The sequence below is a fragment of the Coloeus monedula genome, assembly GCF_965178545.1.
Source record: "Coloeus monedula genome assembly, chromosome: 2".
In the NCBI taxonomy this organism is placed as follows: Eukaryota; Metazoa; Chordata; class Aves; order Passeriformes; family Corvidae; genus Coloeus; species Coloeus monedula.
The window spans coordinates 81,057,405-81,071,819 of NC_138782.1; the positions used below are offsets into that span (position 1 = coordinate 81,057,405).

Below are 14,415 nucleotides of genomic sequence, written 5' to 3' on the forward strand. Positions count from 1 at the left end.
GTAATGGAAATGTGTCTGGCTGAGTGATTAGAAAAAGTTGGGAAGGGGAGGAACTGAGCACCCTGCATGAGGACTGCATTCCTGTTTTGTTTTCCATTGCTCAGCCCTATTCCTTGGTTCCTAGTGGACCTCTACAGCCACTCTGCTCTCTGCATTTGTTCCATCTTTGGTTTTTTTTTATAAAATTAACTTCAATTGAAGTTTACTTGTATCTTTTATCATTCAGAAAAAAAGTACTACCTTTTTATTTAATGCAGAAAATTGCAAGAATGGGGAAGATGGAGAGCCATGCTAGGGAACCAGTATGCTTAAGGGTAGTATAGCAGAACTGAAGATGGAAATGCATTAGAGGCTAGGGAGATACCAGGGAATGCGTTTTGTCGGTGATGGTATCTGCTGTCCTCTGGGCAATTGCCTTGACTTTCTCGCCTTTGTGGGATATGTTTTATTTCTTACTTGGCAGTCCATCTTTCTGAGAATAAATAAATAGTTTTTGAATAGAGCTGCCTAATTAAAAACCTTAAATTCCACCTTAAGTGGAAAACTGAGTTTTTCTATGGGCTGCAATGGCACTTCCCGAACGTGGACAGTTTCTTCTGGGAGCTGCAAACATGTTAGGTGTGGACAAAATGGGCCTTCTTGCCTGTTATTGAACTTTTTAAAATTTGCTTTTTCTCCCAACTCATTTACATAAATCAGCTTTTGTTTTCTTTCTTTCTCTTTTTTTTTTGTTTGTGACTATAACAACTTGCTTCCTTCATTGTTTTTCTTTCAGTATCTTGCTCTTCTTTCACAGAATTTTGCGGTTTCTTGAGCACTGAGGAACCAACATCTATAAATTTGTCTTTCTAACAAACTACACAGAGATGTTTGAAGAATTACTTGCACAAAAAATCATTTGAGATACAAATTGTTCACATTTAGGATGCTGAGTCACTTCTATGTCTGTTAGATATTTTACATAGTGATTTTTCAATCAAAGCCAACAATTAAAGCTTCTCTAAATAAAGAATTCATGTTTTCCCCTCATGATAGTGTCACTAGCAAGGAACATAGGGCAATAGGAATGAACTGTCGAGCAAAACAGTTTGTCCTGAGGACTTGATGTTCACACTAAATAAATTTCAGAAGGGTGTTATTTGTGGTAGGTCTAGTCTGATCCAATTGCAGTTGGAACACATAAGTTTCACTCTTGGAGCACATCTTCTGGTTATTTTCTTCTGAAAACAAACCTGTTCACTTGCTCTGAGATTATGTGATGGGAACCAAAACAGAGTAAGCATGGATGACTGGGAAAGTACACTCTGCATCCAAACGAAAATGTGAATATGGATACCTTAGCATTATATTAGCATTCTCTCTATTCCTTTTCAGTTTTCACAAGTTGAAACCCAAGACACAAATAAAAAATTGTAATAACAAAACCCCAAATATAGAAATTCTAAATTTCCAAACCCTTAAAAATATTGTAAAGGTTTTGGAATATTGGTATCCTTGAAAATATACCTGACAGCTGGGGAGATGCAATGGAGATTGTTCCCGTGTCTATACTGCAGTCTTTGCTATGAAATACCAGTGGTCTCAGTGGGCCTTTGATCTTCGTTTTTTGCCTTGTCTTTATTGCATGAATCAGGTCATCCATTGTCCAAGACACCTATTACTTCAGTGGGTTCAAGCCCTCGGGGCTGTAATTACTCAACTGACTAATGCCAGTAAATTTTTGGAAATTTGCAGTGAACTATGATTGCACACAGTTCCAGAGAACCTGGGCATTGTATGTGCACAGAGCTGTTTTCTTAGGGGTTTTAAAGGATTAAATGTAATAATAGTGTACCCTGAAACAGAAAGTGTGATAATCTTAGTTAGCTTGATTACGTGGCAGGAGCAGCTTGGAAGTGCACAGCATTTTCAGTGGCAAAATCTTTTGTGCAGTTAGATGAATATCCTCTTGTCTTCTTTAAGAAAAATAAAGTTCATGTTTTGAGATTGCATCATGCTGGTTCCATAAAGCTTCCTTGGATATCTAGCTCCTTTGTTTTGCAGTGGTGTTTAATCACTTGCAGTATCATACACTCTTCAGCCATGCACATTATCCCTTAATTATATACGACTAAGCCCCTCTTGACTATAAGACATGTTGTTTGTTCAAATGCACTTACAAATCCATTTTCTTATCAGTTCTTTGCTGAACATTTACACAACGGGGTACTGTTTAAATATGAAAATAAACCTTTTATAAAAAAATTGTTTGACCCACCCACCTGGCCTCCATCTGTGATTGTTCTGTCTCTGCAATCTGTTGTCTGCTTTTCCTCAGCGTGTTCTTTATCTTTCTGGATGGCTGCTATCTTTGAGTGACTTTATTGCCCCTCCCTATTTTCTCTGTGCTTAGTAGAAAGTGACATTTTCAAATCATAAGGATCAGCCAGGCAGATTTGATACGCTCTCTGCTATAAGACACACTTCTGTTTGGAGTATGCAATTAGTAAAGACAACTTCATTTCACAGTATCACAACTCATGCTGTAGTATTTGGAATTAAAGCATTGTGTGAATCTAAGGAGTTTTATCTAAAAACTGGTATAGATAAATCTGTCAGAATTAGCAGTGTTTTTTCTTACCGCATGCTTACTGAAACCCAGAAGTTTCTTCATGTTTTGTTCCAGTTCAGTTTCATGTCAGTGAATTACTGTAGTAATGCTTTTCCTTTATTTTTTTTTTCATTAAAGGGGAGTTGTGTGTTTGTAATCTCTTAATAAACTGACACTTTAATCTTTAGATAAAGAGGTTAAATCCATTTTTTTGAAGGATTATAGTTAAATTCTTACAAAGACAGTTAAATTTCCAGTCTATGCACTGATAAAATTTTTATTGTCTTCTATGAACCTGGAAGGGAATCCTTTCTTGAAGAAATTAGAGTGTATTTTTTGTTTCCTTTCTGGCAGCATTTCTGTTTCTTCCCATTCCAAGCCAAATGTAACTGTGGAGAACAGTTGCTTTTATGCATTAAAATTCCTTCAAAAGCACCACAATGGATTCAAAGGCATGAGCATAATTTTTCTGAGTAAGTAGGACAATCAGCATTAAATGTAGAAATATCGGAGACCAGGATATGCAAGTAAAGTTATTTTTAGATTCTACAGCACTGTTGTGCAGAAATGGAGTAATTTCTCTCTTGTGGGTTCTTAGAAGCTGGTCTTTTGTTTGGATGGATTTGCCTGCAGTATAATGATGGCCTTGAGGAATGTGTTACAGAAACCTGTGAAAAATTTCTTCTGGATTGAGGCCTGGAATGGTAATAGTAGGTCATTGTCCAAAGGAAACAAAAGTGTGTTATTAAGTTATTTTAATTTCATTTCAATTGGAAAGCTTATAGAGATGCCTGCTTCTATTCTATTTCACAAGAAAGCCCTCCAGATTTATTTCTTGCCAGCCAATTATTAAGCACCATTACAGTTAAATTAAATTAAACATCCACAACAAGTTGATTGTCTCAAAGCTTCAGGAAGAAACAGAACAGATCCATTTGCACCACTTGCTTTACAGAGGACTTTATCCTTGAACCACGAGACTTGAGAGAGATCTGAGACTCCCCAAAAAGAGCTTCATTATTTCACAGGGCCCAAAATGATTTCATTAAAGGATTTCAGATTATCTGGGGCTTTCATAGGAAACTCTTCCATTATATTTATATCTGGAGAGTTGTAGGATAGGATTTTTGGGGTTTTAGGAGGGAATCATCTGTGTGAAGAGGGAGTCTGGCATAAAAATAGACAGAATGATTAAGCTTAGGTGCTGTTCTCTCCACAGAAGTACAAGAAGCTACTCAGGTTATATTTTTACTAACTTTACATTTTATTAGTGCATTGATTACACATTGTTGCTGAAAGGAGTGTTTCTACTCCTTTTCCACTTTCCACTCCATTTTGCAGCCCTCTGCCCCCTGTGTTAGTGTCTTCACAGACATTTAATGGCTGTAAACTGGATTGAGGAACTAATAAAACAGCACAAAAGTTAGTTTTACAGTAGTATGTCAAAAGGTTTTGTACTTAAGTTTTTAGTGACATACGAATTATCTTGCCCATATAATAAATTTTTATGTTTTGCAGAAGTAGATTGCTGTTGGGGAACTCCTTTGTCAGCATAGGTGTGTCTATATTGTATTTTGGACATCAGCATTGAGCATTTGAGCAAAACCGACTGACTGAGTGTTCAGGCTTTTAGAGACAAGTGTTAGGTGGACTTCATGGCATCCTGGGAGGGAAAACTTGGCCTGGTATCCTCCAGCTGGCTTGAGCCAACACGGTCCCACCCATACCTGTCCATGGGGGTCAGGCAGGCAGGTCAATGTATGGCTTCTCCTGGAAAGTTGCAGAGGGGCATATCCAGTAGGCAGCCTGAGAAATACCTAGCTGCAGGCATCTACTGTTCCTGGGGCAGCTAAAGCCATCTGTCCCCTGCAGCCACCGGACTTGTCCATTGAGGAACAAATCTGAAGGATGAGAGGCAAGTTGGAAACCTTGATACTGCACACTTAGATCTCCTTGAGTGGTAGATATAGCTGACATATTTCAATGATAGAGCAAAACTTACCCCTATTTCTGTTATTCCTCAGATGGTAATTAAGAAGCAACTCTGTCAGAAAAGCTGTCATCATGTCTTCCCTTCACCAGTTTGTGTTTCTTCTCCTGGAAGTGCTGCTCCCAGGAAGGGAGAGTAGGGGTAGCCAGGGAGTGAGAGGGTTGTTCATATATTTGTAAACTTTTTGTAAGGTTTGGTGAAAAAACACAGTGACTCTGATTAGAAGGCTCTGACAGCTGTATTGGCAAGACTATGGATGTTCATTTGGCAAGGGAAATGAGAGCCTTTGGGGGGCTTACTAGGCATTAGAGATGCTCCTGTCAGGCGACATGTTCACTGCTCTGTATAAAATGCTGTCATATCGTAGTTGTGTTGGAGTGGTGCTGTGTAATAAGGTTGCTATTTAGAGTGTGACCGTCTCTGTTTGATTTGAGGTAATGAGACTAAAAGATTCTAAAATAATGGAGTTTCTTAAAAAAATCAATAAGAGTGAAAAAAACCCAGTCCTACCTAGTACTCAGTACTTTTGGATTCCACTGTACATTTCTACCTTTAATGTCATAGAACCATATAATCATTTAGGTTGGAAAAGACCCTTGAGATCATCAACCCTAACCGGTACCCCAAGCACAGCCAAATATACCACTTAACAATGTCCCTAAGTGCCACATCTACACGTATTTGAATACCTCCAGGAACGATGACTCAACTACTTGCCTGGGCAGCCTATTCTGAAGCTTGACAACCCTTTCAGTGAAGAAATTTTTTCGTATTAAACCTCCACTGGCACACCTTGAGGCCATTTCCTCTTGTCCTGTTGATTGTTATTTAGTAGAAGAGGCCAACTCCCACCTCCTTACAGCCTCCTTTTAGGCAGCTGTAGAGACTGATAAAGTCTCCCCTGAACTTCCTGTTCTCTGGGTTAAACAGCTGTGGTTCCCTCAGCTGCTTAAGACTTGTGCTCCAGACCCTTTCAACAGCTCTGTTGCTTTTCTCTGGACCTGCTTTAGCACCTCAATATTCTTCTTGTAGTGAGGGATCCAGAATTGAACACAGTACTAGAGATTAAAGATTTTTTTGTTAAATCCAAAGGCCTTTGCCGCACTGGAAATTCAGGTAAGAAGACCCAGAAGACCATTGAAATCTTGTTTGTATTAAATTCAAAGATGTGTTTTCAAATTATTTAGAAATTATTTTCCAAACAATTTGTCAGTGATCAGATTTAACTGTATTTTTAGTTAGAAAACAAGCAAACCCAAAATATGTGCCACTTCCCTTCCCAAATTACATTATTTTCATTACTGTTTTGATGTTTTTCATTCTCTTTACAAAACAACAGGAAACCTTACCTAAGGCACGCTGGCAATACCAAAGTCCAAGCGTGCATTAGCCACCTTGAAATGTTCTTTTGTGTATGGCCAGACAAGATATGGCTGTACAGAACCTGTGTGAAATCAGAAGAGTTTAGTCACAGCATTGCCGCTGTCAAAAGTCCCTGATGAACTCACGGAACTGTTTATTATTTAAGTAACAACACTGTGTAAGCTTCATTGTTTGAGCTATGCCCCTAGAATGGGGAAACAAAAAAGTTAAAGAAAAATCTCATGAAAACCATCTATTGTATTCATTTCATCACCACTAGGTTGGGGGTTTTTGTTGGGCTTTTGTTTGTTTGTTTGTTTGTTTTCTTACAGCTGTTAGAGTTGGATTTTATATGGGTAAAAGAAAAAAAACCAAAGCAAAACAAAAGCTCAGCAAAAAAATCATTACAGAAATGTGATAAATTTAGCATGAATTTTTCATATATCTGTATAGAAAAAAAGCACCACTTACATCCAAGTTTGCACAGCCAATTCCTTTTTGTTGCAGCAGTTCTCTGTCGTCTGCTGATGCATCCAGGGATGTGTTATTCCACTCAGTTAGATAATCATACAGATTTCCTATTAGACTATCATAGCTTTCAAAGCATAACTTGGTTTTTAGTTTTAGATTTGCTGAATTCTTAGTCACTGTATTTTTAACAGATTTTTTAGTAAAAATTTAAAAATGTTTGTAACTGAATATAACCAATTTAATAAAAGAGAAAGGAACAATAACCAAAAGCTAAAGATGCAGAAGCTATGAGCAAATCAAGTGCATTTCTTCATTAATTTCCTGAGTGGTTGAGAACCTCTCGAGGAAGAAAGATAAAATTTCTATTGCTGACAATACTTCAGGCATGGATTCATTTTTTTGGTGATGAATCTATACCACGTCCCTCAAAATGTGGAGCTTTTGCTCCCAACCTGGCTAATGAGTTGAGCTGTCACTCAACTCTGAGCAGAAGCTACTCGAGCACCTTGAAAACCTAATCTTGAGGGAAGGGCATGGTTGAACAAAAGGAGAAAAATAGGAAAAGAATGAACAGGAAAGCCAGAATATCTCTTCTCCTTTCATTTTTCTAACTCACCTTTCAGTTTTGAACTCTGTAACAGGGTAACAGAGTTGCATATGTCTGCATTTTTAGTGTCTTTGTATCTATCACATGTTAATTTCCCCCAATTTTTCATGGTGGCTTTATATTTGTGATTTCCAAGAAAGTTAATGAAAGGCACATCCCTTATCCTTGTAAACTGAAAATTTAGAGAAACATTATGTCATAGCCTCAATGCACAACTTTTAACTCACCCAGTTAATTAATTCTCCTCAGAATATGCTACCATGTCTTTAATTGCCATTTAGATGTAGTCTTTTATGTACCGATTTGGAATGATTAGATTCAAAGTAATTTTGCTGTTACGCTATAGTGACATTGGGTATTCTTTGATTTGTAGGATATGTTCTTCAATCTGATTACTTTGTCCTTGTCTATAAATTAGCCAGGAAAACAGCAGAGGACTACTTTGTGCCTATGTTTCTTGCAGCTAGATAAGTTAAAAAGACACATATGATGACATGCTCACTTTTGGGGCTTTGTTTTGTTTGGTTTTGGAGTTTTTTTGAGCAGATTTGTAGAGAGGTGAAGCTTTCACTTCATTCAGTGGAAAAATCAGAAACAAGTTACCTAGAAAGCATTCTTGTTCTGGATCTCTGTTTTGTGTGACCAGCAGTAGGTGAACATCGCTCAAAAGACATTATCAGGATTTTGGAAAACAAGGGCATAGTAGGCTTGGGCAATGAATATGAGGTCTGAGAGATTCCTGACAGGCAACAACAAACATTCAGTGAACGATGGTATGCAGCCATGGGACAACCCTGTTTAGATATGTCATTCACACTATAGCTTAGGCACCATTAAGAGTCCTGAGTTTATTCTGACTAAAACATACAACATAATTCCTTGGTTGAAACTTGAATAATCTTTAGATGCTATTGCAGTTTAAAAATCAAGCTAAAATAAACTTCTTTTTCAGTTAGACATTTAGCGTTGCATAGTAGTTAGACAAAATACTACAGTCTAAGCTCCTTATAAAACAATATATATTAGGTGCCAGAGAAGGCATAACAGATGCCATCTCTCACTATAAAAGTAATTTACAGTTTCAAACATAGCTGTGACTGGAACATACACAAATTATTGGAAAAGAGGATCAGAGGTTATAAAGTCTCTTTTTGTTACTAGATTTCTTATGTCTAATATTTCACATTGAAATCTGCAGTTGGGAATTGTTTTATAATGGTCTGCTTTAAGTTTACCTAAACTTTTCAGAGACTTCAGCTAAAAAGTGTCTGTGGCTGATGTTGTGATCTACCAGCCAAGTATCTCATAAGAGAACAATGCCCCACAAATGATTTTCAAAATTTTATTTTTTGACACTGTGAAAAGTTAAACCTTTTGTATTTCTAATGTCTCCCATGCCAAATTTTCATGTGTTTGTAGCAGGTTAATACAGAAGGGGGTTGACAAATCTTGCTATAATCACTACCCCATGTTGCTTTTATTCTCCTTGTCTGCTGCTCATTTTGGTTGTGAAAAACCCTAATATATCAGTGACAGGAGGTCTGGATTTGTGGCTGACTGTTATAATTACTCCCACTGAGGCACTGTCAATAGGATTAAAATAAAGATTCTAGACCCGTCCATTGTAGATGAGGTCAGCAACACTAGCAGTGGGAGTACTGTTTCTGCAAGCTGTGCTTTTAGTCCTGAGTTATGGAACCATAGACATTAATATGAAGCAAATATTTGAAAGCTCCAATGGAGAAAGACCAGCTCTTTTTTCTTCTGCATTAGCTAAAATATCCATCTGTAATAAATAATCTAACAGAATCCATCTATGTCCTGGCCATACATATATGTATGTTAATTTTTTCAAACGTATCAGAGCTCCAGAGATTTTCAATTACAGAACAATCCATTTTGCATTTTATAATTACTAAAGTCTTTGCAGCTGCATAACTTCATCCAGGAAACATCTGCACACACTCTTTGTGTATACATCATTTCTGTGAAAAGAGGGTTAGCTGAATTCTCTTTAATTTTCTCAGGCTTGGAGAAGGTAGAAAGGTAGGGAGTTGATTAAGATAATGGAAAACAAATCACAAGAATGGAGAGTTATGCCCACACAGATATAAAACAAATTCTAGTCACTGCTCATAGGAAAAAATACAATGTATAGAATCACTTATAATATAGTCAACTTATTCAAGTGAAGAGAGAAAGGAACCCAGGGGAAGACCTGAGCCCTCCCAAGATGGGCAGTCAATTTACCACGGTTCTCAGTGGGACCGGCCTGGTACCCCAAGTTCATAGGTAATACTGATGTTGTTGAAACTCTGTGATTACTCCTTTGTCATCCTTTGACACTGACTTTGGAAAAGTATTGTTTTTTAAACATTAGTTTCATCTTAGTGTGCATAAAACTGTCACACCACTAAGGCTTACTAGTGTTGGCAAACTCAGGGAATGGTGAGCAAACCAGAGTAAACAGACAAGGTCTCTTGCTCTGCTAGCACAGTATGTCATATTTATTTTCATCCTCTTATACCAGTCTACTTTTTATAATGGGATCAAACAGTAATTAGTGCATTTGCCTCTTTAATTACTTTCATTTAAACTCAAAAGTTATTATCAAAAGCCACGTTCAATCAAGTGTCTAACACGCTGAAACAATTCTGTGGCCTTTAAGTCTTAAGCTGATATGCCACCTGGAAGCCTTGCACTTCAATAAATGGAATTTTTTCTTTTTTAATTGTTTATTGTAGTAGCAAATCATTTTCTTTATTAATGTGTCAGTGCCCTCTAACTGTTTATTCTTTCTCCTTTGCTTATATAAACATCAGTTGTTACATATATCACTCATGGCCCTCACCATATTTCCATCATTGCTCCCAATTTAAGTTCCCTAGCTATCCTAGACACAAAATGAATCTCATGGTGTTTATAGTGAAAAGGCTACATAAAAATGCATAGTACTTAACACATCCTTTTTTTTCTTTTTCCTGTCCCACAAGTGCAACTCTAGACTGTTGTTTGCTGCTGTCTACATCTGCCTTCATTCCCTTCTGCAGAGGTCCTTGGATTTTTTTTTTTTTTTTATTAATATGTAAAGAAGAATATACATTATTTTATCTCTACCGGGCCACTAAAGCATGTGATGAGCTCACAGCAGAGAAGCTGCTATTCTTCTCCATTAGGTGCAGTCAGCATCTTATACCACAGATGTGGCATCATAGTTCTTGTTAGTGTGTGTTAATTCCTCAGTATTTACTTTTGGCTTTGCAAAATTCCATTATTTACAGTATTTGTGTAGCCCCTTAAGGGATACCAAACATACTGGCTGAAAGTGTTTGCGAATGCACTGACTGCAGTGGCATATGCTAAACACGTTTCCAAGTGGGCACCGTGCACTGATGCTGCAGCCGTGCCCAGCCGTGTGCCAGGCCCTACTGTCACGATACATCCTTGTTATGGCTGAGTGCTACTGGATGGACCAGAAGAAGGCAACTTAGTCCAAGCCAAGAAAGACTGCTGGTATGATTTTCACAAGGGTTTTTCATTGTATACAGCCAGAATAGCGTACTTCTTTATCTAGGGCTTGCTCAGTTTCAAACCCCAAGTCCAGGAAAGCTCTCTCATCCAAGAGATTTTGTCCACATTGTCTTTGTATTTCACACTGGAACTCTGCCAGCTTCCCAACAAGAAAAGTCTCTGTTTCATGGAGGAGGTGAGAAGATTTGCTCTGAGGAGCAGCCATGGCTATTGCAGACAAGTAAACAAGTCCAAGGTGCTGGTCAGCCCTGGGAGGGTCACTGATGGACAGTCCCTAGTGGTTTTGAAGCTAAGTGAAGAATTGTGCCTTGGCTGAAGCAAGACTTTCTTGTGTATTTATTGTTGATTTTGCAGTATATGGGGAAAGAATTAAAACCTAATTGTGTTGTTTTAAGATGGTTGAGGTCAGACAGGTAGGTGCTTTTATGTGTCTTTGTGCTGTCAGTAACATCTTAGACTTTGGAGCAGCTGTTTGAACAAAATGGGAGCTTCATCTGGGAAGAGCTGTTCTGTTAAATTAGCAGCTGTAAATGACACAACACGGTGAATGGAAGGGAATTGTATTCTGTGCTGGCTTTCTTGCCTTTCTCCCCACTCCTGTGCTGCCTTTTCAAGTACCCCAGAAGCCCTTCAGTTGTAAAACTAATGCTGGATCTTAGCTTGCTTGAGGAACATCAAATGAGTTCACATTTTACTCAGATCAACAATGATGAGGATTAGAGCTACAACATCAGAGTGCCATCTCACCAGTCATATGCCCCTGCATATCTTCTGTCATTGCTTGAGTTCTGTGCCCTGACTTACAATATAGGCTCCCTTTATAGGGAAGAAGTGCTGCTGCTGAGTGCTCTCTGTACTAATAAAATGGGTGTCATCAAATGTCATATGAGTTGCCTGAAGCTTTTCCATGAGATACTTTTGTGAAAGAGTAGCTGTCTTTATCGCCTTTAGATTTGCATGTACAGAGCTCTGAGTGTTGTTTGGCTAATGTGTTTGTTTTAGGTGTTTTACAATTAGCATTTTTTAAATGTCCCTTATGGACGTAGTAGCAGTGGGGATTTTATACTGCCTGTCCCTGGAATCTTAAAAATATTACATGAAGAACTAAACTGAATCAAAATATGCAGAATTAAAATAGTGTAGAACAAAACAATCTAAGTTGCTCATAAAATAAAAATATCCACCAAAGCAATTTGGCAAGGCAGGACAAAAGGGAGGGGAAAAAAGATTCAAACCAGTATTTTTGAATGATTCTTTCCCATCTGTTATCTGTATAGCTGACTGGCAAGTTCTCACACCTTCGTAAATGGTCTGTGCAACACCATCTTGGTAGAGTTTTCAGTTGTAATTTTCTTTGCAAGGACAATGGTATATGTTAAAAACAGATAAGGACCCATAGGTCCCCAAGTTTTAAGCAATGGAAGTACTCCACTGCTAGCCTGAAAAACACAATTTAATTTTATGAAGAAAGATGGGAAAATAATTTAGTTGTATTCCTCCAATGAGTACTTTTAGTTACAGTGTACAGCCCTGCATACCCTCCTTTCTAAAGAATTACAAAGTTTTTAAAAATCTTTTTAAAAGTGCTATTTTCATACTGTTAAAAATTTCGTTGCTGGAATATTATGCCCCTTATATCTCTGGGATTTATTATGAGTTAAAGGGATGGTTATTAAATGTCATCACAAGCCTCTCAGTGGACAAAAAGCTAATGGAATGGTAGCATGATATGAATGCCTGAACCTGCTGCCTGTGTTACGCTGTGCGGGAGAATAATTGGCTTTCAGTCATGTAAACTAGTCACAGACACTCAGATCCTTTGAACTCTAATAAGAAATGCACACTTACTTTAAATAGTGAGTGACTAAGCATATAAATGTCTTGATCAAGTCATCAGGAAAAAAAAAAAAACGAAAAGGAGTTTTTTGTTTACATTTTGTTATTTCTGTCTGAAATCTTTATTTTACTCTCTGCATCTTTGCCTTGTAATGTTCCCTGCTGAGAAGGACAGACTGGAAACACAGTAGGGATCTTTGCCTTTTAAGTTGCTCTTTGCTTTGCAGAGGACTACATGTTGGAAGTTCCAGGGTATTTGTCCAGTGTTATGTTTGGTATGAAAGGAGCACGACTATTTAAGAAAGGCAGGAAACTAATATTTGGTAATTTTAGCTACATTTCTATTTCAAGTACTAAAAAAAGCAGCCTGAAGTTTAAGTGTATGTTTAAGGTACATGTATAAAAATCAGTTCAGCTTTTGTGTTCTTTGGTCAGCAAATTCTGAAACAACCTTGGATGAAGGTATAAAAGCATAATTCTGAGTTGAATTTTCCACAACTATGAATTCACAGGTCATGTTTATCTAAAGTGCTTCTCCAAAATTCTTTTTGTTGTTTTTTCTAAGTAGCATATATAACAGCTACTGTGGCAGAATCAAGCTATAGAACGTTTTACAAGCAGGACTAGATTTTCTTCTAATGCTAACTTGTGCCCCTTTGTCAAAATCAAAGGCTACAATTTTTGCATGCTAATTGGCTCTGCCAGAGAATTTATCTTCAATCCACTGGGTTTTTTTCAGCACAAAAACCTCTAAATATTATGGCAATTTAAGCATATGTTTCTTAAAAAACTTAAGTCTATTGATAGAGTAATAGCCCAAATTTCCTACTGGTGTGATCCACTGTTGATTTACATAACTCATCAACTTTAATCTGCTGTTATCTTAAGTATTGCTGCCTTTTATTTTTTTCTCTGTTGTGTAAAATTAATCAGACTAACAGACTCATGTTGCTTTAGGGACACTATGGGTGCAGTCCAAAGGCTGTTAAAGTCAAAGGTACTCCTCATTGACTCAGTGAGCTTTGGATAAAGCTCATTGTTTTCATGCTCTTTCCATCACTGCAGTACCAGACAACTGAAATAACTGTTCCAAATATCAGTGTCTTTTGATACTTTGCATTTCTGTTCTGAGAAAATATCCAAGCAAATAAGAATATAACCAAAGTAAATTCTCTCCCTCTGAATTCAGAATGACTATTTAACTAGCTTTAATATTTTGATACCCAGTACAAAGTTTCACCCACTGTCCCTTTCCTTTGCACACAGGTGGTGGCTTAAGAAGGTTAGACTGTCTGTTAGGGTTGGGAAAAAAAAAAAAAAAGACTAAAATAGTCTGGTAGAAAATGCCTCTGCTTTATTAGAAAGTTCTGGAGGACCTTTGTGTTTTGTTTTGCATGTTGACAGTGTTTGTAAGTTTGCCCATAACCTCAGTGCTGAAATGGAGTCTTAGTGTGTTTTCAGTTTTAGTGTTGTCCGATCCCCACTTCCCTCTTTCCCATTCCCTGCAGTTCTCATAGTTTATACATTCTTAAGCTGGCTGTCTTGGTTGCAGTGCTCTGCTTGTAAGTCTAATAGTAGGTGTGTTTTATGTGTGTTTCTGCCTTGGGAACTGTGGCAGTAGCTGCAAGAAGCATTTCTAAACGTCAGTGTTGGAACACAACAATTTTTAATTTCATGGGTTCACAGTGGAGAAACCAAAGTAAGAAATTACCTTATGCACATATTTCCTATTGTCTACCTTTTGTCTTTTTCTTGAAAGTTTTAGTAAGTTAATTTCAACCTACTTGTCTCTTTCTGTGAAACTGGACGAACCAATTGAGCAGTTTATGCTGTCTGCTCTCCTCCTCTTCATGTTCCTACTAGAGTCATCTTTTAAACAAGCATTCACACCTCATTCTTTCCTCACGATCTGGGTTTGCTGGTGAGTTACAGCTTCTTTGGGTTTCTGAGATCAGGGAAGAATAAATTTTGCTCCGAAACAACTAGTTCAGATACCATAAACACTTCAGTGGCCTTAGAGCAAATCTC

The 14,415-nt window shown here is 37.6% G+C and overlaps 1 protein-coding gene across 6 annotated transcripts in view; it reads left to right on the forward strand.

Moving 5' to 3' along the window:
* Positions 1-14,415, forward strand: part of EPHA7 (EPH receptor A7) — a gene marked incomplete at its 3' end in the record, with an annotated part of 162,221 nt that overhangs the window by 39,431 nt on the left and 108,375 nt on the right. The window lies entirely within an intron of this gene.